Source organism: Ceratotherium simum, chromosome X (assembly GCF_057802395.1).
Source record: "Ceratotherium simum simum isolate JZ-2026a chromosome X, ASM5780239v1, whole genome shotgun sequence".
Lineage (NCBI taxonomy): Eukaryota > Metazoa > Chordata > Mammalia > Perissodactyla > Rhinocerotidae > Ceratotherium > Ceratotherium simum.
The window spans coordinates 37,412,667-37,434,851 of record NC_141940.1 but is presented as its reverse complement, the minus strand read 5'-3'; the positions used below and the strand labels follow the sequence as shown (position 1 = coordinate 37,434,851).

General features: G+C 42.5%; 1 protein-coding gene across 10 annotated transcripts in view; it reads right to left on the bottom strand.

Annotated features, from left to right (window-relative positions):
• CHRDL1 (chordin like 1) overlaps window positions 1-22,185 on the bottom strand; it is a 113,402-nt gene that overhangs the window by 44,466 nt on the left and 46,751 nt on the right. The window lies entirely within an intron of this gene.

The window sequence follows — 22,185 nt, the reverse complement described above, 5'->3', positions numbered from 1 at the left end:
GACAAGGCCTCTGCCTTGGTGGAGCTAACAGTCCTAGACAAACAAGGTATTAACTTGCCTCGAAGGAGGGAGACCTTTTAGAAGAGGAACCGTCTATTATAACTATGCTGGTAACTTGACCCCTCCCATGTTTTATATCACTTGGTGTGTGCTTATACGCTTGTTCCAGCCTCTGGGGTTCTGGAGTCTTTGCTTATTTTTAATCCCTCCACCAAGACTGCTCCCTCCCTCCCACTCTTTTCCACCTATTGAAGTCCTATCTGATTTTGAAGGCTCAGAAAAAGTCCCTTTCCCTCCACGAAGCATTCCTAATAGCTGCAGCCCTCAATCTGCACCTCTCAAGGTATCTGATGTCTGAAGCACAAAATTCACAACTGAATATTATTGTAACTCATATTTGTCGATTATAGTCCCTAGCCAACAATTTACCAAGAGATTTCTCATACATTATTACAATGAAGCCTCATAAAAACACTGTGAATTAAGTAAGGTAGATTCTTATCTTCATTTTTCATTTGAGAATAACAAGTACCTGAGTTTGAATGACTTATCTGAAGTCACAAGGGTAGTGAATGATGAAAAAAGGAGTTGAAATCTGGTCTCCTGACTCTAAATTCTATCTTCTTTCTATCAACCTATGTATATATGTGTATGTATTGCTTTTTGAGGACTGGGAATCTGCCTTACATGTCTCTTTTCTCCATGGAGTCTAGCACAGGGTTGCCATGTAGCAAAAAGTCAATGCATTTGGTGAGTAGAATCTAAGTGAATGGTCTCAAGAAGACTTCTCACTGGTCTTCCTTAAAGTGAATGCTGCACACATATACACACACACACACATACCCCCACCCCAAACAACAATGAGCAAGTCCCCAGATTAAACTAATCATCGACATACAAATTAACAATAGATACAAGTAGAGCTTGGCAAGTGCCTACTGTGGGACAGTGGAAGAAGAGAATTCAGAGGAGTTGTGTGTTTCATTAGAGGGAAGGCTTAGGGAGTTAGACCATCCTTTCTTTCCCATCAGTCAAACCTATAATGAAAATGAGTCCAATTTATGGTGGGTAAATTATACCTCAATACAACTGCTTTAGAAAAACAGAATAAAATTATTCTCAGGATATAGGAAAAAATAATAAAGGCTAATAATAATAATATCCATTATGATCATCATCAAACAATAGCTAACATTTATAGAACTCTAAATAATATGCCATGCACAATGCTGAGTGATTTTCCACACATTATCTTATGGTCTCTTACTAATTCTGATGTAGATGTTATGATTATACCCATTTTGCTGATGAGGAAACTAAGTCTTAAGAAATTAACTTGCCCAAGGTCACACAACTTGGAAATGGTAGCACCAGGATCTGAACTGATGTCTGACTGATTCTAGAATCTTCCCTCCTACCTAATATCAAGGAGGATGCCAATCACTGCAAACCTCTAACAAGGAAGGGACCAGTTAATTTAAAACCAAAAATCAACAGAGTATGAAGGCTATGTTGTCTCTCTAGAGTATTCTGGCCTAAAATATCCAGAAAACTGATATTGCACTTTCTTTGGCTTCAGTGATTTGGGTAACTAACTCAGTTCTACACTTTGCTATATAAGTTGATCTAGCTTCAATTTATGAGTAACTCACTCACCATTTATTAACGACCCCTTACAGGATACAAAAGAAGTTCCTTAATTTTGCCTTAAAAAGAAGAAGCCTTAGCTCCTAGAAAGAGTTTAACTCGTACTAATTGACTCTTTGGTCTGGGCTATGAGTCCCTGCTCCTGCCCCCAAGCACACACAACCAGACAGCTGCAGCTGGTAGACATGAGGGAAACCCATTGGAGAAAGGTCAGGAGCAGGGCCATTTGCCCCCTGGGCTCTAATTATACCAAATCTCAGTATTTTGTGGTGAAGAAAAACTAGGATGACCTACAAAATAATATTTGCCATGACTCTTACAGGAGCTGGCAGATCTTTGGAATACCAAAAGAAAAAAAAAAACAGTTGGAATTATTTTGCCTCAAAAGAATGTGGATTGATTTTTGAATTGGGCCCTCCACCAAGGGTTCAATGGTGAGGCAATTGCAGGGCGAGGTTTTCTAGTGGAAACTTGACCTTGAGAGTCTTTCTTACAATAATCTTCAGAGGAACCTGGCAGGGGAATCTACTAATCTACTCAACAGGAGATGGAGAGAAAACAAAAGACAGGAAGACAAAACAGAATCAAAGAAAAAGAAACCAATTATGGTCATGCTTAATACTAGTTTTATGCAATAAAATTACCTTAACATCTTCACATTTATTTTTATTTCATTCTTCTAACATCCCTAATTGGTGTGTGTGTGGTGGGGAGAATTATGTAAATGAAGCTACTGATACCCCAAAAGACTTTGCCCATTTCACACAGCTATTTAATCAGAGAGCCAACTTGGAAATATAGTTTTCCTGCCTTGAAGTTTGTGTTCTTTTCACAGAGTGAGTGTTAAAACTGGGGGGCAGAAAGGAAATGAAATCAGTACCTTGAAGAGAAATCTGTGCTCCCATGTTCATTGCAGCATTATTCACAATAGCCAAATACGGAAACAATCTAAGTGTCCATCAATGGATGACTGGATAAAGAAATTGTGGTGTAGATACATGATTGGAATATTAGTCAGCCATAAAAAGAGATCCTGCCATATGCAACAAGATGGATGAACCTGGAGGATATTATGCTAAGTGAAATAAGCCAGACACAGAAAGAAAAAAACAGCATGATTTCACTTATACATGGAATCTAAAAAAGTTGAATACATAGAAGCAGAGAGTAGAACTGTGGTTACCAGGGGCAGGGAGGTGAGGGAAATGAGATACTGGCCAACGGGTACAAAGCTGCAGTTATGTAGGATGAGTAAGTCTACAGATCTAAAGTACAGCATGGAGACTATAGTTAATAACACTGTACTGAATACTGGAAATTTGCTAAGAGAGTAGATTTCAGGTGCTCTCATCACACAAAAAATAGTAACTATGTGAGGAGATAAGTTAATTAGCTTGACTGTAGTAATCATTTCAATATGTGTATATACATATATATATCAAATCAGCATGTCGTATATCTTAAATATTTACAATTTTTATTAAAAAAAAAAAGAAAAGAAATTTAAAAAACCCTGGGGGTCAGGATCACTGAGTCATATCCCAGCTCAGGTAATGACTCCCCATAAACTTACACAAGCCTTTGGGCCTCGATTTTTCTATCTAAGAATGGGACATGGGACTCAAATCTTCCCTTGCATCTTTAGAGGGCCAATGCAAGGAACCACAGAAGCAAGGAAAGCCACCTCATACTCTACCCTCTCCCTTCCCAGATTTTTGAAGGTGGCTGGGCTTCTAACCAACTATCCTTGGAACACATTCAGTGTTCCTGGCCAAAAACTAGCAGAAAATCAGCCCAAAGCAAAGCTAGCTTCAGGGCCCCTCAGGGGAATGCAAGAACAGAAATGACCAGGCTGCACGGCTTCTAGCCTCCACCATCTCCCCTGATTCCAGTCAAATCCCACACAGCACTCTGAGGAGGAGTGGAGGAAGGACACTGTGGTAAGCAGACCAGCACTAAGCCATCTGACTACAGTTGTGCAGGGAAAGAAACTGTTTCTTCTCCCGTGGTGAAGGATGGTCTTATATGCAAACAGAACTATGATTTCTGGGGTCCTCAGAAAACACTCCCTTATCCTATATATCTCTTACCTCCTTTTCTCTGACTGGTGCCTAAAATGTCATCATTAGAAGTCCATTCCTTTGGGGTAAATGGTTGCCTTTTTGCAATCAGATTTTATAATCCCAAAACTTCTGTGAGTAGCTACACATTGTTACTAACATGTTAAGGTGAATAACTTTGCCACAGGCTTTTTTTTCTCCTTCAGAGAAGCTGGCAAATTCTACCAACAAGTCTGTGGTCCTATTCCACTTCCTTTGGTTCACCGTTTTCTCCCCTCCAGGTACTACCCTTCTTCCCACCCTCTAGAACCCAAAGTCCTCATGCTGGTTGCTCTCTTCTCCACTCTCCCTACCCTCAAATTTCCATTTTCTTAGTGGAGCAGTTCTTGGCTAGTCCGAAAGGTCGCTTGTATGTCAGGAGACACTCAGCTCCCAGTGATTATGAGAAAAATGCAAACCTCTCCAGAGCTCCCCGGGATCGGTTGCTAATCTCCTCAACTCCAAGCCATCCCTTCTTTTGCCATTGCTACTGTTACTTGGGTTCCTACTTTACTTTTGATGGCTGAGCCTGATCCTAATGTTTCCAGTCTGGTTCTCCGTCATTCTACTGCTGTAGTCTCAGCACATTCGTTGCCCACTTTGGAGGTTGTGGTGGAGAGGATATAAGGAGATGAAGGGAAAAGCCTTGAAAGAAGAGGTTATGTTCCATTTAATTACCTTGAGAGAGACAGACAGACAGACACACCCAATAAAACAGTATAGTCCAAAAGGCTCGACCCCAGGTCCCAGAAACACGAGGACAGAACAGCAAAAGGACTAGGAAATGAAGCTCTGTGTTGGGTGCTGTTTGTACGCAGTGTTTTTCGGCTCTGGATCTCAGTGATACAAGTGAAAAGAACTGAGCCTGGTCTCTGGGGTCTGCAAACTTTAGGTACAAATCTCAGCTTTAGCCTGTCTTTGCTCTGTGACCTTGGGAAGGCTACCTAATCTCTTTGTACCTCGGTTTCCTCATCTTCAAAATGAGTATGCCATTTACCTTACATGGCTATGAGGTTTAGAAATAAGTAATTTTAAAAAGCCCAAAAGGGCCGGCTCCGTGGCTTAGCGGTTAAGTGCGCGCGCTCTGATGCTGGCGGCCCGGGTTCGGATCCCGGGCGCGCCCCAAGGCACCACTTCTCCGCCCAGCGCGAGGCCGAGTCCCACGTACAGCAACTAGAAGGATGTGAACCTGTGACGTACAACTATCTGCTGGGGCTTTGGGGGGAAAAAAATGAATAAATAAAATCTTTAAAAAGCCCAAAAGTATATGGTACATAACAAAGTTCACAATAAATGGTAAATGGTGTTGTTCTAGAAAGAAGGCACATAGGAGAAAGCTATAAACTCAAAGAACATGAAGGGATTTTCCTTGTTTCCATGGATAACTGGACAATTAATTAAAAGGCATTTGCTTTGTGCTTATGTGTATGGTAGGTGCTGCTTGATAAAGACAGTTAAGGCACTGTTTCTCTCTTGTTTCCTTTTTTACTTAACAAAGACTTATGGAAGTCTTTGACTACACCTGGCACTAATAGGCCCTTGACTATACCTTGACAATAGCTGGTACCATGCTAGGTTACAGCTACAAAGGTAAATAAGACATGTCCTGGACTTCAAGGAGAATCCTGCTCTACTTGGAGAGCTGGCGGGGCTGGCACAGTTGGACAGTTGGAGGGGCTGGCACAAGAAGTTGTTAAATGATAACATATTTAAATCACATATGAAGGTTAAGAATGGAAGAGAGGTCAAATTATCACAAATTGCCCAACTGTGTCAAGCAGTAACGAGTACCAACTGCACCACTAAGATTAAGGTTAGAAACTAGAAAGTATTCTTAGCTGAAAGAGTTATTAGAACTGAAATCACAGACCAACCAGTCATGTAGGGCAGCCACTTTTAAACTGTGTTCCACGCTGCCTTGGGATTCGTTGTAAGTGTCAGAGGGACATGAGGAAGAAAACCTCCTCCTCACTTCCACTTCAACAGAACAGCTCCAATTTTATTGGTGTATGTGTTTTTACAATTTTTATGACTTCATTCTAAGAAAGGGCTTTGCTGCTAAAAGACACTGTAAAACCACTGACAGAGAAGCTCTTCAGAGATTTGCTACTTTGGATTAAAATCCTATTTTCCCTAATATATAAAGAGCTCCTAAAAATTGATAAGAAAAAGCCTAATAACCCAAGAGTAAAAAATGGGCAAAAAATATAAACAGAGAGTTGAGAGAACTACAAATGGCTCTTAGACATTTAAGAAAATATGCTCAACCTCATTTGTAAGAGAAATGTAAATAAAAACTGTACCGAGATACCATTTTTCTTAGCAGATATGCAAAAATCCAAAAGTTTGGTTAATACACTCTCTTGGCAAGCTTGTGAGAATTGATACAAACACTATGGAGGGCAATTCAGCAATATCTATCACTTTAAAAATATATGTATTTTTGTTTTTTTAAAATTGGTTTGTTTTGTTTTTTGCTGAGGAAGATTAGCCCTGGGCTAACATCTGTGCCAGTCTTCCTCTACTTTATATGTGGGTCGCCACCACAGCATGGCTGATGAATGGTGTAGGTCCGTGCCTGGGATCCAAATCCAAAAACCCAGGCCGCTGAAGCAGAACACACCAAACTTACCCAGTACGCCATGGGGTCACCCCAAATATATATGTATTTTTGACACAGCAATCTTACTTTTTAAGAATTCATTTTACACATACACTTGCACATGTGTGAAACATATGAAAGTTATTCATTGCAGCACTGTTTGTAATGGCTAAAGATTGGGAACAACTTCTATGTCCATCTATAGATATCTGGTTAAATATGTGATGGCTCACAAATACAATGAAATATTATGGAGTTGTATAAAAGAATGAATAACCTCTTTATGCACCAATACAGAAAGATATAGTACTAAAATGAAGAAAATCAGAACGTGCAAAATGATATGCATAGCATGCTACCTTTTATGGAAAAGAGAATATATCTTTAAAAGAGTATATATTCATATTTGCTTATATTTTCATAAAGAAAATCTAGAAAGATACATAAGAAAGTACGAAAAGTTACAGGGGAAACTATGTCTTGGGGGGAAGGTAAGAATCGGATGGATGTGGGACAGCAGTGAATTAGACATTTACTGCATACCTTTATATATATAAGCATATATAATCATATATATATACATACATACACATATGCACTTATATTCTTGAATGATACAAATTTCTCACTGAAAAACTAAATTTTGGGGCCAGCCTGGTGGTGTAGTGGTTAAGTTCACGCACTCCACTTTGGTGGCCCGGTGTCTGCAGGTTCAGATCTTGGCCTCGGACATACGCACTGCTCATCAAGCCATGCTGTGGTGGCATCCCATATACAAAATAGAGGAAGATGGGCACAGATGTTAGCTCAGAGCTAATATTCCTCAGCAAAAAGAGGAGGGTTGGCAATGAATGTTTGCTCAGAGCCAGTCTTCATCACAAAAAAAAACAAAAAAACTAAATTTGAAGAGTTGATGTTTGAAAAAAGTTCTACTTCAAATCCAGTGGCTAGCCTAGGTGATCATTTTGAGATCCTACCAACCACAGAAAATCAATCCTGCAAAGCTGGTCATAGAAGCCCAGCTCTATTCCTCCTAGTGGGACAGATCCTAGCTAGGACTCTATGCTCCTAGTGTGACTACAGGGAGATGTTTTCTCTCCTACTGACACTATTCAGCACCTTTGTCGGGGGACAGTGGGGACTGTTACATTGCTTTCTTAAACAAATTCTTTTAAAGTGTGTAAATTTAGGCTGGCTTTTAGGCCTTGGCCCAGATGGAAAGAAAGTAGACAAATAAGGGTGCTAGTGGGAAACCACCTGTGGTCCTCTGAGGAGCCCTGCTATAGTGGAGGGAGTGGCAGTTGGGCAGTGCATCTTGGTCAGGCCAGGTCAGAGCATACAGCAAGGATGTGACACATCTTGCAGAATGAATGTATCCAAAACAGTGAGTGTTTACGGTTCCCTTCCAAAAAGGAACAGTGCTCACCCTCTGAGGCCATGTGGGTTCAGATGAGTTTTCCTTTGGGACACTCACTGAAATCAAAGGTCCTGCTTCAAATGGGTCCATCAGCGAAACTGGTGATGCCTACCATTTAGATTTCTTCCTTTCAGTGCTCCAACCACTATCACTTCCTTTTGCCCTGGGCCTCTCAAAGTGATGACTTAGCTAGATCTGCTTTCCTTGGGCAAAGACTTATGATTTCCAGATCTTTCCCAAACTCCCCTCCTCCATAAAATCTTAACTCTTCTGTGGCCCATCACATTAAGGTCTTGCTAGGGGGGCTTAGCAGTCTTCTCGTTAACAAATTGATACGAAGGTACCAATGGAAGGCAGTGTTTGAAAATAGGTTCTTCTTCTAGAAAATTAAATTATAACATGGGCTTTTGATGCTTTATCCCTAATAAGGCTGTACAGCATAGGGCAAGGAATCTGACATTTTCCAGAACTTAGCACTCACATAGGGGAGCTGACTGAAACTATAGCCTCCAAGATCTGTCTACTGAGAGGAAAGGCCTTATTTCAGCATGTCCAAATTGGGTCCAAATTCCAGCTCCACTGCTAATTAGTTACCACTTATTAGCTGAGTGAATCACTTAATATTTCTGAGCCTCAGTTCCCCCATCTATAAAATGGGGCTGATAATAGTACATTCCTCATGGGTTGTTTTAAGGATCAAACGAGATAACACACATAATGTGCTCGGCATGGTACCAGGCATATTAATATTTAATTTATTTAAATGCATATTTAATTTAATTTAAATAAATTTAATTTAATGTATATTGATATTTAGTTTATTTAAATGCATAATTAATGAATTAACATGCATATTAATCCTCAATAAATGGTGTTATTGTTATAGCACTATTAGCTATATACAATAGGGTTTCTGGAAGGCAGAAAGCAAGCTGGTAAAGGAAGAGATGTGGGGCAGCCCAGTCCTTATAGTGCCTGCTACAGACTGAATGTTGATGCCCCCCTCCCAAATTCATATGTTGAAAACCTAAACCAAATGTGATGGTACTTTGAGGTGGGGCCTTTGGGAGGTTATTAGGTAACGATTGCAAAACCCTCATGAATGGGATTAGTGCCCTTATCAGAAGAGACAGGAGGGAGACGATCTCTGCTCTCAACATGTGAGAACACAGCATGAAGTGGCCCTCTACAAGCCATGAAGTGGTCACTCATCAGACACTAGATCTGCTGGCACCTTGATCTTGGACTTCCTAGCCTCCGGAACTGTGATAAATAAATGTTTGTTTTAAGCCACTCAGTCTATGGTATTTTTGTTATAGCAGCCTAAACTGGCTAAGAAAACTGTCTTTCACTGCCCTGTAGAACTTCTCAAAAATTGCCAGATTCTGAGTGAAAACTAGGGTCATTTCTGAGCCATCATGTTCACTAAGAATCCTTTTATGCCTCAGCTCTCAGCTGACACCATCTGCTCTAGCCTCCATCTCAGTGGGGAGCCCACCAGGTGTGATTTCTTTAGCCAAAGAGCTGAGTTCTGGCCAGAGCCATTTACCAAACCCACAATCTCTGAATTTCCTGAGGGCCCCAGACAGGCAGATTTATGGGTCAGAAGGGTCACGAGTGTATTTGTGATTATGAGCAGTCCTAAAAGACAAAGAAGAAAAAACTGAACGCAGCCAATTCTCCCACTGCATTTTAGCCATTATTTCCAGGCTCCCCTCCTGCTGCATGTTTTCCAGAGCTACTAAACAAAAGTAATTGTTTACTGGTTTGAGTTTTATCTTTGTTTTGGGTCAGTATCTAAGCTGCTCTTCGGAAAGTATTTCATATTTTTTTTCAGTTTAGAATGCCTCCACTTCCCCCTTCACCCATTTTCCTTCCCCACACCCTTCATGGCCCAGCTCTAATCTCACCTCTTCAAGGAAGCCTTGTTTAACTACTTCTGCACTCAAAGTCTCTTTGGGGCAAGTGAAAACAACTGGTAGAGCAGACTGCTCCTGCTATGGTAGAGATTCCAAAAGTGGCAAGTTTGCTCTGTCCCTAAACTCTCTTCCTCTCTGCTCTGCCAGTGCCTGACATGGCCCCAGGTTCAAGCATTAGTTAAAGATGGGCCTTGCCTTTCCCAGAGTTTAATAAGTTCATAATAATGAGTACCAAAGATTGGAACAGTCCCCCAATAAAGAGCAAGGCCTTGGGAGGGGGGACAAAAAAAGCACAGTGAGATACCACTTTGCACCCACTAGGACAGCTATAATAAAAAAGACAATAATAACAAGTGTTGGTGAGGATGTGGAGAAAATAGAACCTTGATATACTGCTAGTGGGAATGTAAAAATGTAAAATGGTACAGCTGCTTTGGAAAACAGTTTGGCAATTCCTCAAAAAGTTAAACATAGAGTTACCATATGAACCAGTAATTCCACTCTTAGACATATACCCAAGAGAACTGAAGGCAGGGACTCAAACAGACACTTGTACACGAATGTTCATAACAGCATTATTTACAATAGTCAAAAGGTAGAAATAATCCAGTGTCCATTAATGGATGAATGGATAAACAAAATGTGGTATGTCCATACAATGGAATACAATTCAGTTATAATGGATGAACCTTGAAAATATTATGCTAAGTGAAGGAAGCCAGATACAAAAGGTCACATATTGTACAATTCCATATTTATGAAATATCCACAATAGGCAAATCCATAGAGACAGAAAGTAGATCAGGAGGAGCGGGGTAGAGAGGAAAATGGCGAGTGACTGCTAGTGGGTATGGAGCTAGCTTCTTTTCGGAGTGATGAAAATATTCTGGAATTCGACAGTGGTGACGGTAGCAATATCTTGTAAATATACTAAAACTAAATTAACTGTATTCCTTAAAAGGACAAATAGTATGTGAATTATATCTCAATAAAGCTGTTACCAAAAAAAACTAAACTGCTAAACATCCTATAATGCAGACACAAGGGCCAAGTATCAGAGTGCGGCAGGCCTGGACAAAGTGAAGGTGCTGTATACCCTCGTGACAGGCAGGCAGGTAAAGAAGGGAAAGGTAAATGAAAAAGAAAGGGAAAACCACAAAAGGGTGGAGGGGATCAATCCCAAGTGATAATTTTGTCCAGTGCTCCCTGGCCACGCCATTGGGTACCCACCTTGGGAGATGTGGAGGGTCTGCCAGACAGCTGAGCTAAAGGAGAGGACTGATGGGGGAGAATTTTCCTGCTTGGCATCTTCAAGGAGACTCTGTGTGGGCCCACACCTTCAGCAAGACTAGTAGCTTCTCTACTCCCACTCCCCGCCCAACCCCCAATCGGGTCCCAGGCCAGGAAATTCTTGCAGGAGATTCAGCAGATCACTCTGCAGCTTAACAAGACAGACACAACACTGTCCCAACCGAGAAGACGCCGAGTGAGAGGAAACAGTTATCTGCCAGTCCAGCTGGAGAGAAGAGAGTGGAAGAGGGCGCTGAAAGCTCACACCCCGGTGTAATCCCAGTTCTTCCCCTCCTCATCCAGAACCCATCTGTGGGCTGTTTTTCATCCCTCTTCCGTTCATGTTTCAGCTGCTGTCAGTCACTAGCTGACCCTGCCTGAATATGCCGTCTTGTCAGACAGATGCTGAGAAGGATGGCTTGAGGAGAGGATGTGTGCAAGAGGAGAGCATGGCTCTATGAAGCAAGGGGCACTAGCAGACTGGGCACTGGATCTGGGGGGGAAGGGAAGCATATGTATTCTTGGCTAGGTTGTGCCATTGACTGGCTGTGTGATGGGACTGCTGTCATTTTGCATCTCTGGACCTCAGTTTCTAAAGAACTTTCTGCATTTGCGAGTATGTGCACGTTTGTTGGGGGTAATCACTTCACTTGCTTCTACTTCACAGGGACATACAAAGAACAAAGAGGATTATATTTTTTGAAAAGGCTCAGGGAGGAAAAAAGCTATCTGCCACAAAGGCAATTGATTATGATTATCTCCAGCTTACCAAGTACATTCCATCTGAAGGCAAAAAGAGATTTAGAATTGAGTCTGCTCCAGTGGTCTGGTGTCCAGAGCTCACTACATCCCATAAAGGTTCTGCCAATTCAGAAAAGGCCCCTCAGCTTGTGATTCACTGCCTTTCAGGTAGCAATTCTAGCCTTGCAGTGTCAGTCACCTGCCCGTGGGCAAGCACCAGAGCTGAAGCCCTGCGTATGGAACAGCATCAGAGCATAGCCCAGCCAGGGTAATGAAGTGCATCTCAAAGATGCAGCCCCTTGGCTAAAGAACACTCTACTTCAGACCAGCTGGATCCTGCCCCCACAATGTTCCTTGCCAGCTCTGCCCTGACTCATGCTAGACGCAACCACCCCCACAGACTACCCTTTGCTTATTCATATCCTACCCAGCCCTCACCATCCATCAAATACACTCTGATTTCTTGCAGCAACTCTAATGGTCTGTCTGTCTGTATCCTACAGTCTAGCACCTGATAACAGGTGTACTGCTTGCTAAGTGATCACTAAGTGCAACGGAGGCAGGGCTTATGTCTTGACTCCTCTATCTCCTCCCGGCTCCAGCACTGGAATGGAGGAACAAACATTCAAATAGTGATATATGCTTGAATGCTGAGAGTCTATTATTAATTTTAAGATATAAATGTGTATATCCAAGGGTGAAGTGGTTCTTGATTTAAGTCTTAGAGAACTGGAGAGAAATTAAGTATGACTTTTGAAAGTGATTCTGAAGTGACTTACAGAAATTTGAGTGTATGAGACTACATGCATTTTTCTGGGAAGAGAGTCAGTGGGTTCTATCAGATTCTCAAAGTATTCCATGACCCAAAAGAGGTGCCCCCACTTTAATACAAAGCAAGGGGCCTGTGGGTTTCACCTCAGCAGCAGCGGATCTCTGCAGGCAACTCGGTCCAGTTTCTAGGGCTCTAGGGTTATGCATGCTCATTTTCAGCTTTCTGTGTGTTGAGAGCATGTACTGGTGAAAGCTTCCCATAATCCAATCTTTAGAGGGAACTTCTACGTTCTTTCCTGTCAAAATGTCTTCTTCCACTTTACTGAACAGCTTTATCATCAGCTCCATTATTCAGCTCATGGACCATTCCAATCTCATTACATAAGCCTCCCAGAGTTTCCCATGTATATCTCCAAGTGGAAACTGGAAATGGCCTTCTCTCTTGACAGATGAAAATGAGGATCAGAGCTGCCAAAGGGACACCATTATTTAGTGTCAAAGCAAGGATTCAAACTTAGGTCTCTTGAGTTTTACCTAGAGCCACAAAACATGAGGGATACAGAAGCCCACTAAAATCGAGTCCAACAATCGAGGAAGAAGATAAAACACAAATCCCTCTATTTTCAGGGGCCAACTGCCAAATCTCAGGTCTTCATCTGAACTTAGATTATGTAGCCTAACAAAGAGAACCTTTTCTGCAGTGGATCTGATAGGTTTGTCTTATTCCTTTGCTACCATACTATGGGTTTTTAAAATTTCTAATTACCCAACGGTATAATAAATGGACTTGTAATTGAAATGAAAATATTAAAGCAACTATTCCACATGTCACTAATTGTTAATGACAGGTTTTGTTGTAACATGTGTCACTCACTGCCTTCTTTTTCTCCCTAAATAAATTAAGAATGATTTCTACTATTACTTGCTTAGTTCTAATGCTTTGGGAACCAGGCTTTTTTTCTGAAGGTCAATGACCCTTTGAAATGGACAAATTAGTCACTACCCTCAAGCAGCATTTACAGAAACAATGCGAGGCATCTGGCCGAGACAGTGCGGAGTGCAGTCAAGCATTCCTTTGTATTGCCTACACCAGCATTTCCCAAGTCCACTCTGCAGAGCACTACTAGTCCACAAGACGCTCTGTGAAAACAAAATTCTGTGCTTCAAATAAAGTTGGGAAAAGATCCATACCCTATGCCCACAATAGCCCTTTCAGCATGTTAAAGGATCATAGAAGTCCCATAGTAAAGAAACCTGCTTAACTACAACCCAGCATTTTCTCTGACTGACTTGACTGAACCACCAGACTTTTTTTTCATCTATGTAACAGCTATGAACATCCCAGGAACATGCTTTGAGAAGTGCTGCCCTGCACCACATCTAACAACTAGATGTTTTGAGCATATGAATATTTGCCATCTCATAGACACTATAAACCACCGAATTCAAGACCCTGCTCCCACCTGCAGTCACTCAACCTTCAGCTAAAACCTAACATGTTTCTCCTAGGTAGCTGCAGAGCATCTCCTGTATCTTTTCCTTTCTTTCTTTCTTTCTTTCATTAGCAAGCTCTGTACACCAAGAGAAAATGCCCCCTGTGAAATACTTTATAGCGCTATTAACTTAAACCATACAGTTTGGCACTTGCAACAACAACCCAATGACATCAGGCACTGGGGATACAAAGAAGTCAAGCCCAGGAGTTTGGATTTTTTCTGTATATGATGAGAAGCCAGTGAAGCGACTTCAGCAGTGAAGTTATTTGACAAGATTTACATTTCTGAAAGACTGTTCTGGGATGACTGGACGAGAGACTGTGAGGTTGGAGGTAGGACTTGTCAGGAGGCTAGTGAAAAAGCCTACGGCTATCACATTACATACTAAAGGAAGAAAAGAGGCATTCAGTACTTGAGGATTAATTGAGAAAACTTATCCCCAAACACGCTTTTTGTTGTGTTTGGAAAAGTGTTAGCAGCAGGCTTCAGAAAGTGGTCCCTGGAGGCCACTGGCAGAGGCTGCAGGGAAGGCGGTGGCAGATGAAGGCTCCAGGCTGCTGGAGCAGTCAGAGAGCTGTTAGGAAAAGGCCGTCCACCTCTTCCTGGAGACCAAAGGAGGCAGCTCATCTGCCATGTCACAGAATTACTAGAGGAAAAGCGAAAGTATCATGTTTCTCCTCCTAGGAAATCCTTTAAGAACTGAAGCCAAACTCCCTGCTGAGCAAAGAGTAACATAGGTAAAAGGATACAATACAAAGAGTGGAAAGGAAGTGTTAGAGAATTGAGATTCAAAAGAACTCCACCACCGATTGCCATGGGATGGTGACTATTCCTCAGGAAATGGAGGTGTGAATAGTAAAGAAATGTCAAAGATTAATGCAAATTTCTAGTTTGAAACTGGGACTCTTCGTTTGGCAGCCAGATGCTCAAACAATGGCCACTCTCCTCATTTTAGAGTAAAGTTACTAGGGGGAAAGGAGATTGTAGAGGTCAGAGAGTAAGCAAGTAAATAAGGTTTGTTACCATCTTTGGATTTACCAAGTCTGGAAATGCAGTATGAGGTTCAGTCATTGCTTTGGACTAGTAATCCTCAAAAGGGGACCTCTTAATTCTAAGAGGACCATGGCATCTGGTGGGAGCAGTTTCAAGCTCCACACATCAGCCCATCCCTGATTGGGAATCACTGAGCCTAATGAGAGACATCACTGATGGCAGTGTGGCATATGTAGACACTTTCAAGGCAGAAAAGAATTTGACAGCCACAGTTCCAATAATTACATGGATAGCATCAGTAACATTTGCGCTTACACTGAGCAGGCTCTGTGCTCAGCACTGTATGTTCATGTTCATTGCCATGGGATGGTGACTATTCCTCAGGAAATGGAGTTGTGTTTAACAGAATTAGTTCTGTTCTCCCTACAGCCACCCTATGAGGTAGATATTATTATTATCCCCTTTTATAGATGAGGAAACTAAGATTAGGAAGTAGTCAAACTGGAACTGGAACCAAGGTCTGTGGTCCCAGAAGTGGAGCTATATACTATACTGCTCTTGAGATCTAGGCATCATTTGAAACCACAGCTAGGGTAAAATAGCCACCCACACAAAATCTTTTCTGTCACTTTAATTGCTTTTCCTAAGTTCTCACTGTTGCCTCTGAAAAGGAAACCACTTTCTCTCTCACACACACAGGCACATAGAAGGTCTAAAAAAATATAAGGTAGCTTATCAAAAGGAAGTACTTGACTACCTCACCTCGTATTAGCCTCAAATGGTTAGGGAAAGTGGCGGGAGGCAGGCTATATACTTGGGTTGTGCCTTCTTGAGAGTGGTAGAAAGGGGGAATGTTTAAAAACTTTAGATTACCTTATTATTAGTTACTGGGCCAATGAAATAATCTTGGAACAGAACAATTCCCTCTAGAGAACCTGAAAATGGCATTGGATGGCCAGCTCCTCTTCTCAGAGACCAACCCTCTACTCAAAGGGTGGCATGGGACCAGCAGCATTAGTGTCACCTGAGAGCTAGTTAGAAAGTAGTAAATAATAACAACAATAAACAAACACATAGGGACAGAGATTGGATTGGTGGTTACCAGAGGGGAAGGGGGGAGGGAGGAGGGTGAAAGGGATAATACAGTACATGTGTGTGGTGATGGGTTGTAACTAGTATTTTGGTGGTGAACATGATGTAATCTATGCAGAAATAGAAGTACAATGATGTACACCTGAAATTTTTACAATGTTATAAACCAATGTTACTGCAATAAACAAAAAATTAAAAAAAAAAAAAAAAGAAATGCAGAATCGCAGGCCCCCGCCCAGAACTAGTGAATCAGCATCCGCATTTCAACAAATTCCCAGGGATTCATGTGGACATTCAAGTTTGAGAGGCACTGCTTTAGGTCTTCTGGTTCTAGAGCTCATTTTATTCAGAACCTTCAATAATGCCCTAGAAATGAGTCAGCTGCTCAAAGGTTAATGAGTATTGAGAAGGCTTTTTACTCCCAGTTCCGGATGTATATATGCAGTGTTTGTTCCACACTGCCTCAATCTATGGCCCACGGGGCTGGAAATGCAGGCAATCTTAGAACTGTGTTTCCGGCCACCCATAACCTTTGTCTCCAACTCCCATCTCTACAAGAAATGGCAAAGTACATATAATTAAAGACCAGCATCCTGGGGAAGTGAGGGTATCTATGCAAAATCACAAATACTTTAGGACTATAGCAGTGGTTTTCAACCGAGGGCAATTTTTTCCCCCAGGGGACATTTGGCAACGTCTAGAGACATTTTTGGTTGTCATGAGTTGGGGAGGGTGCTACTGGTGTCTAGTGGGGAGAGGCCAGGGAAGCTGCTAAACATTCTCAAGGCACAGGACAGCGCCTGACCACAAAGAAATATCTGGCCCCAAAGCAGTTAAGAAACCCTGGACTAGAGGAAATAATAAATACAAACGATCGGATTCCCAAATATTCAATACACAGCTAGGGAGAAAGGGAACCTAAATGTGTTTTCTCCATTCTGACCAACAGCTATGGGTTGGACACGAAAGCTCTAGCTGCCCTTGAAGGAGTGGTGTACTCCTTTGGCTTAAAGAGTTGAGCCTTTCTTTGACCTAAAGTTCTTCTCTAAAACTACACCATGTAAAACCAACTGCTCAGGAAGTCACGATACATGCAGAAAATCTTTTTCACAAATACCAATTTTCAAACCTAGCATTAAATAAAACAAGAAAAAAACATACCCTCATTTTTTCCTTTCTGCAACAGGCATATACCATGAAGTAATTAAAACAGAAAAAACTTGAACCAAGAAGTAGCTACAAGAAATACCAACCAATAGACTTAACATAATTATTACCTTATGTGAGCATTAAAGAATTCTGAATACCCTAGTAGCCAAGGCAAAAAGGGAAAGAAGATTAGTTGTATAGTTCCCCTTTTAATGGCTCTCTTTTAGTTCCCAAGAGTGATTTATGAACAGTTTAGGATTCAGAATGAGTTGCCCAGGGTCACTGACCATCATTTCACTGAATGTCAACTCTTTCACTTTCCTGCCCCTAGGACACACATCTCAAGCCTCTGAACCAGCAAGAATATAATTGCTCTTACCTATGGGTCCAGAGGTCATGTGAAGCACAAAGCAAAATGTGAGGTTTGGGGGAATTACATTTATCTTTATTTATAATACAAGTTCTCTGTATGCCCCATGAGTGTCAAACATTTCAATATTGTTCTCTAAATGTCCCATGAGTGTCAAATATTTCAACATTGAGAGGTTGTTGGTGAAGACTTCTGTTTAAGACTCAGCAATTTAAGCCCTTCCTAAAAAAAATCACCTTTGCTTAAGACAAGTACACAGCAGTGCTGTGTGCTCATCAAACCCACTTTCCCCCCATCCTCTACCCCCGCCCTCAACTAACTGCGTGAGCATTCAGCTACACTACACTTTACAGTCTCATTGCAGTGAGGTGGCGCTATGTGGATAAATTCTAGTCAGTGGAATGCGGTGAGAAATAACATACAGGTCTTTGAAGCCTTACCTGCAAAATCTCCTGCGCAACTCCCCTCTCCTTCTTTTCCCTAGACTGAGGGCTACATGCAGAGGATCTAGTGGAGGACTCTGAGGTCCTAGAGGAGGGAGAGACCACTATGGTGAAAGGGGCCTAAGACCCTGAATGACTGCATGGAACAGAGCCCTCCCTCCTCACAGCCCCCACCCCCACACTGTGTTTAGCCACTGAAATGTTGGGATTGTTAGAGCAATTGGCTTATCCTGTCTAATTCTTGTGTCGTTACAAGTATACTCCTTCCTCTAAAATCATCGGCCAGAAGTTTCACGTTAGCCCATAATACTGCATTAATATCACCTGCACTTTCTACGATTCACTTTCCACCTCCTTCTTTCATCTGGCAACTGCTCCCCAGAGCACTAAGGGCGGAAACTGCCTAGAGTCAATATGCTTAGAACTTCCTCTCTGATTCAAATTCCCACTAAAAGCAAACCAAAGGAAAATAAAACCCAGAGGCATGGGAGGTCCAACTGTTCTCAGGCCTGCTGCCCAATGGCAATCAATCCTCGGATCCAACAGCATGTAGGATCTGGCTCAAAGGCCTAACATCATGTTCATGGCCGGTCTACACAGCACTCTAAGGAATGACTACTATCCCAATGCTGTTCCTAAGCTATTCCCCCATGTGCCAATGTCAATGACCAGCAGGGCTGAGGAAAGCCAGGCAGGGTTGGGCAAAAGAGACAATTAGGCCAGATAACCTAACGGCTAAGCAAGGAAGGACACGAAGAAGAAACCCGGAAAGGAGTTCCTGGAGTGTGTGGTAGTCATTAGGGCTATTCATCAATATTCCAATTCTATTCCTGCCAGGCATATAGTAGCATTGCACTTCTCTGTCCCTTGGAAGTCAAAGCATGGCCATGTGACTTGCTCTGGCCAATGACATATAAGCAGAAGTAATCTCTGTCACTTCTGGGCAGAAGTCTTGAAGAACCAGGGCACAATTTGCTACATTCCCTTCCCATGCCACTGGAACTAAATTCCAGATGGCAAGGCTCTGTCAGCCAAGGTCCCCGGATGAGAATGACAGGTGCTAAACTGAGATGGACATGCATTGTGAGTAGGGAATAAACCTTGGTTGGTTTAAGCTGCTGAGATTTGTAGGTTGTGACTGCATCATAATTTAGCCTATTCTAATTGTTATAGGGTATCCAACATTCATAGTCAAAATGGGAAAGATGAAAAATATTCCGATTTTTACATCTCTTCCCCAAAAGAATTGAGGGTAAGAGTGGTCCCGTCCCCAAAGTGATACTCGTAGGCACTCTTAACAGCTTAAAATTAGGTCTCCCCTACTAATTGGACTTAGCCCATTGTGTCTATAACAGGGGTCGTGGGCCAGATCTGACCTGTAATTTGTTTTTGTAAATCAAGTTTAACTGGAACCCAACCATGCCCATTCATTTCCATATTGTTTATGGTTGCTTTCACACTATAATGGAAGAGTCGTTGCAACAGACACTGTATGGCTTGCAAAGCCTCAAATATTTACTATCTGACCCTTTACAGAAAAAAAAATTTCTGACCCCTGGTCTAGAAGAAGCCAAATGAAAACAGACCCATGGAGTATCTGTGAAAGAAATCCAACATGCACTGCCACTCAGAGTAAAGAGTACATACTCTTGGTAGCTATGCAGCCCAAGAGCATACACAAATCAAGAGGTGGTACTGGCAGGATTTTAATTAGTGTTTCAGGCCTTTTAGGACATAGAGAGGAAAAGGGAGCCCTGATACAAATGACTCCCAATAAGCACATCTCTAAAGCTCTGTTCTTTACCGCCCCCTCTCCCCCAGTATCAGGATGGGGACAGGATCTGAACAAAGGATATACACAGTATATGTCAGGATCAGTGAACCTGACAGTCCTCAGGATGACTCAGTGGAAAGTTGCTTAAGCGCTTGCTCAAAATGATTCACTGCCTGGAGATTCCATGGCAAATGAGATTCTTAGGCTAAACTGGGCGGTACTGTTTGTCCACCTCCCTGAACTCAGCACAGGGCAAGCAGGCAGGCCCTAAGCGAGGCAGCAGGCTCTTGGAGGGTCTGAAGAGGGTCTCAGCCTGCTGGACATAGCCTCTGCTGTGGCCACTGGTTGCCCTCTGGGGGTGGGGGTGTATATGGCGTGGCTGGAATGCTAGGAATTCTGGGCTGGCTTAGCAGGCACTCCAATTGGCTTGGTGCTATACATGCTCCAAAGACTTTCTCCAGTGTCCTTGGCATCCAATGACTATACTTGGGCCCAAGATTTTTAGGGCTGGGCGGGTCCCTGGACGCCTTCTATCTCAGTACCGGCTCGCTCCTTCTTTAGGTGGTACCAGCAAACGAGCTGGACATTCCACTGCAGATGGGGTGCAAGCCATTTGCTCCTTTGCCTTGGCCTGGCTCTTGGCAGGGCTGCCTGGAGGAGTCAGCTCCTTGGCTAAAATTCAGCCTTTGGTGGCTGTTAACACGTTTTGCTTCAATTAAGCCATTGCTGAGTTACTGTTGGTTGGCCCCCAGTTGGGGGCAAAGGCCTGGGGTGGGAAATAGAGAGAGGAGAAGGGAGATGACAGCATACTGTACTTGGACCTATGAGTTGAATTGTAGTCCCTTTTAGCAGTGGATTCTGAAGTTAGTGTGGACTGGGTGTTTTCTCTCAATTTCTAAGTGACCAGTAAGATATGGCCCCCAAGTCCTAGTTGTGGTACTTTTAGTTCTAGGCGACTGTGTTTTGCCAGAGAAAAAGTGGATAAGGGAAGGAGTCATGCCTGATGTTCCTGGTTACCATCAAGTCTACAGAATTCAAAGTGCAGATGAGGCCTGGAGCACAAAGCGCTACAGCATTTTCATCAGCCTGCCAGGCAGCTTCCCAAGGTTCCCTAGTCTATTCCCAAACACCCGCACAGGCCATGGCCACATCCGCAGAGCAGAGGCACCGTCTTCCTGGGATGAGACAGCATGAGCTCTGGCTGACTCAAACGCAGTGAGTGAGACTGAAACAGATTTTCTCGGAAAATGTAACATAATAGAGAATAGATAACAGGAAAGCCTTAGAGAATTAATTCATTCCACAAACATTTGTCCAGAGCCTACATTGTGCCTTGGTACATGAGGAAACAAAGATACTTGGGTTCCAAATTATTTTCAAATATCAGGGGATTAATCTCAGTTATAAGCAGTGAAGAGAGTGGGAAGGAAGAGGATATTTACTCTTTTGAAACTTATCTGCAAGGGAGATGTGGCAGAAGCACGGTCCAGGAGGCAGGGAGACCTGGGTTCCAGGCTCAGCTAATTATAATGAGCACTGTGGCTTCAGGTAAATTAGAGTCTTTCTCAGTCTCCCCATTTGTCATATGTGAGGTGAAGGAACTGGATAAAAAATCTCTTCAAGATACAATTTTCTGTGGTTGTAGAACATATGATTCCTGCCTTCAAGAAGTTTATCATCAGTTGCAAGACACTAAACAGATGGATGGAAGGTACAAAATTAAATTCACTGCAGCAGAAAAGTATCCAGTGAATGGTATCCACTATAGTAGCTACTAGTCACATGTGTCTAGTTACATTTAAACTAATTGATATTAAATAAAATTTAAAATGCAGTTCCCCAGTCACACCAGTCACATTTCAAGTGCCCACCAGCCACATGTGCCAGTGGCTGCCATACTGGACAGCGCAGATATAGAATAAACATTTCCATCACTGCAAAATGTTCTATTCGACATCACTGGTAGGGAGAACATGCACCAAAGATGTTCCGAGAACACAGACATTCCGCTCCATGCCTCCTAGACTTGGGCTCTTTGTAGCTGTTCACCTGTGACCAATGTTGACCTTCCCAGATGGTGAGGCTCTGCTGCAGCCACCCTTACTGCCTTGCTCAAGGAGCTTAGCCACTTTCCATTTCCTCCACTGACTCTGCTCCTCTGATCTTCCCCCAGGGCCTTTGGGAAAGCCAGAGCCATCCAGTCCTCTCATGAAAAATTCCCTTTTAAACAGACCTATGAATAATCCAGATAATCCAGCAATTCATGCATCTTTTAGAGCTCCCTGGGCTATCTGCCCAAGAGTTACGGTATGCAAAGTCCAACAAAGACCACTTTGATTGATCAGTCAGCATTGTATTTAGTAGCTGGGAGAAGCGAACATG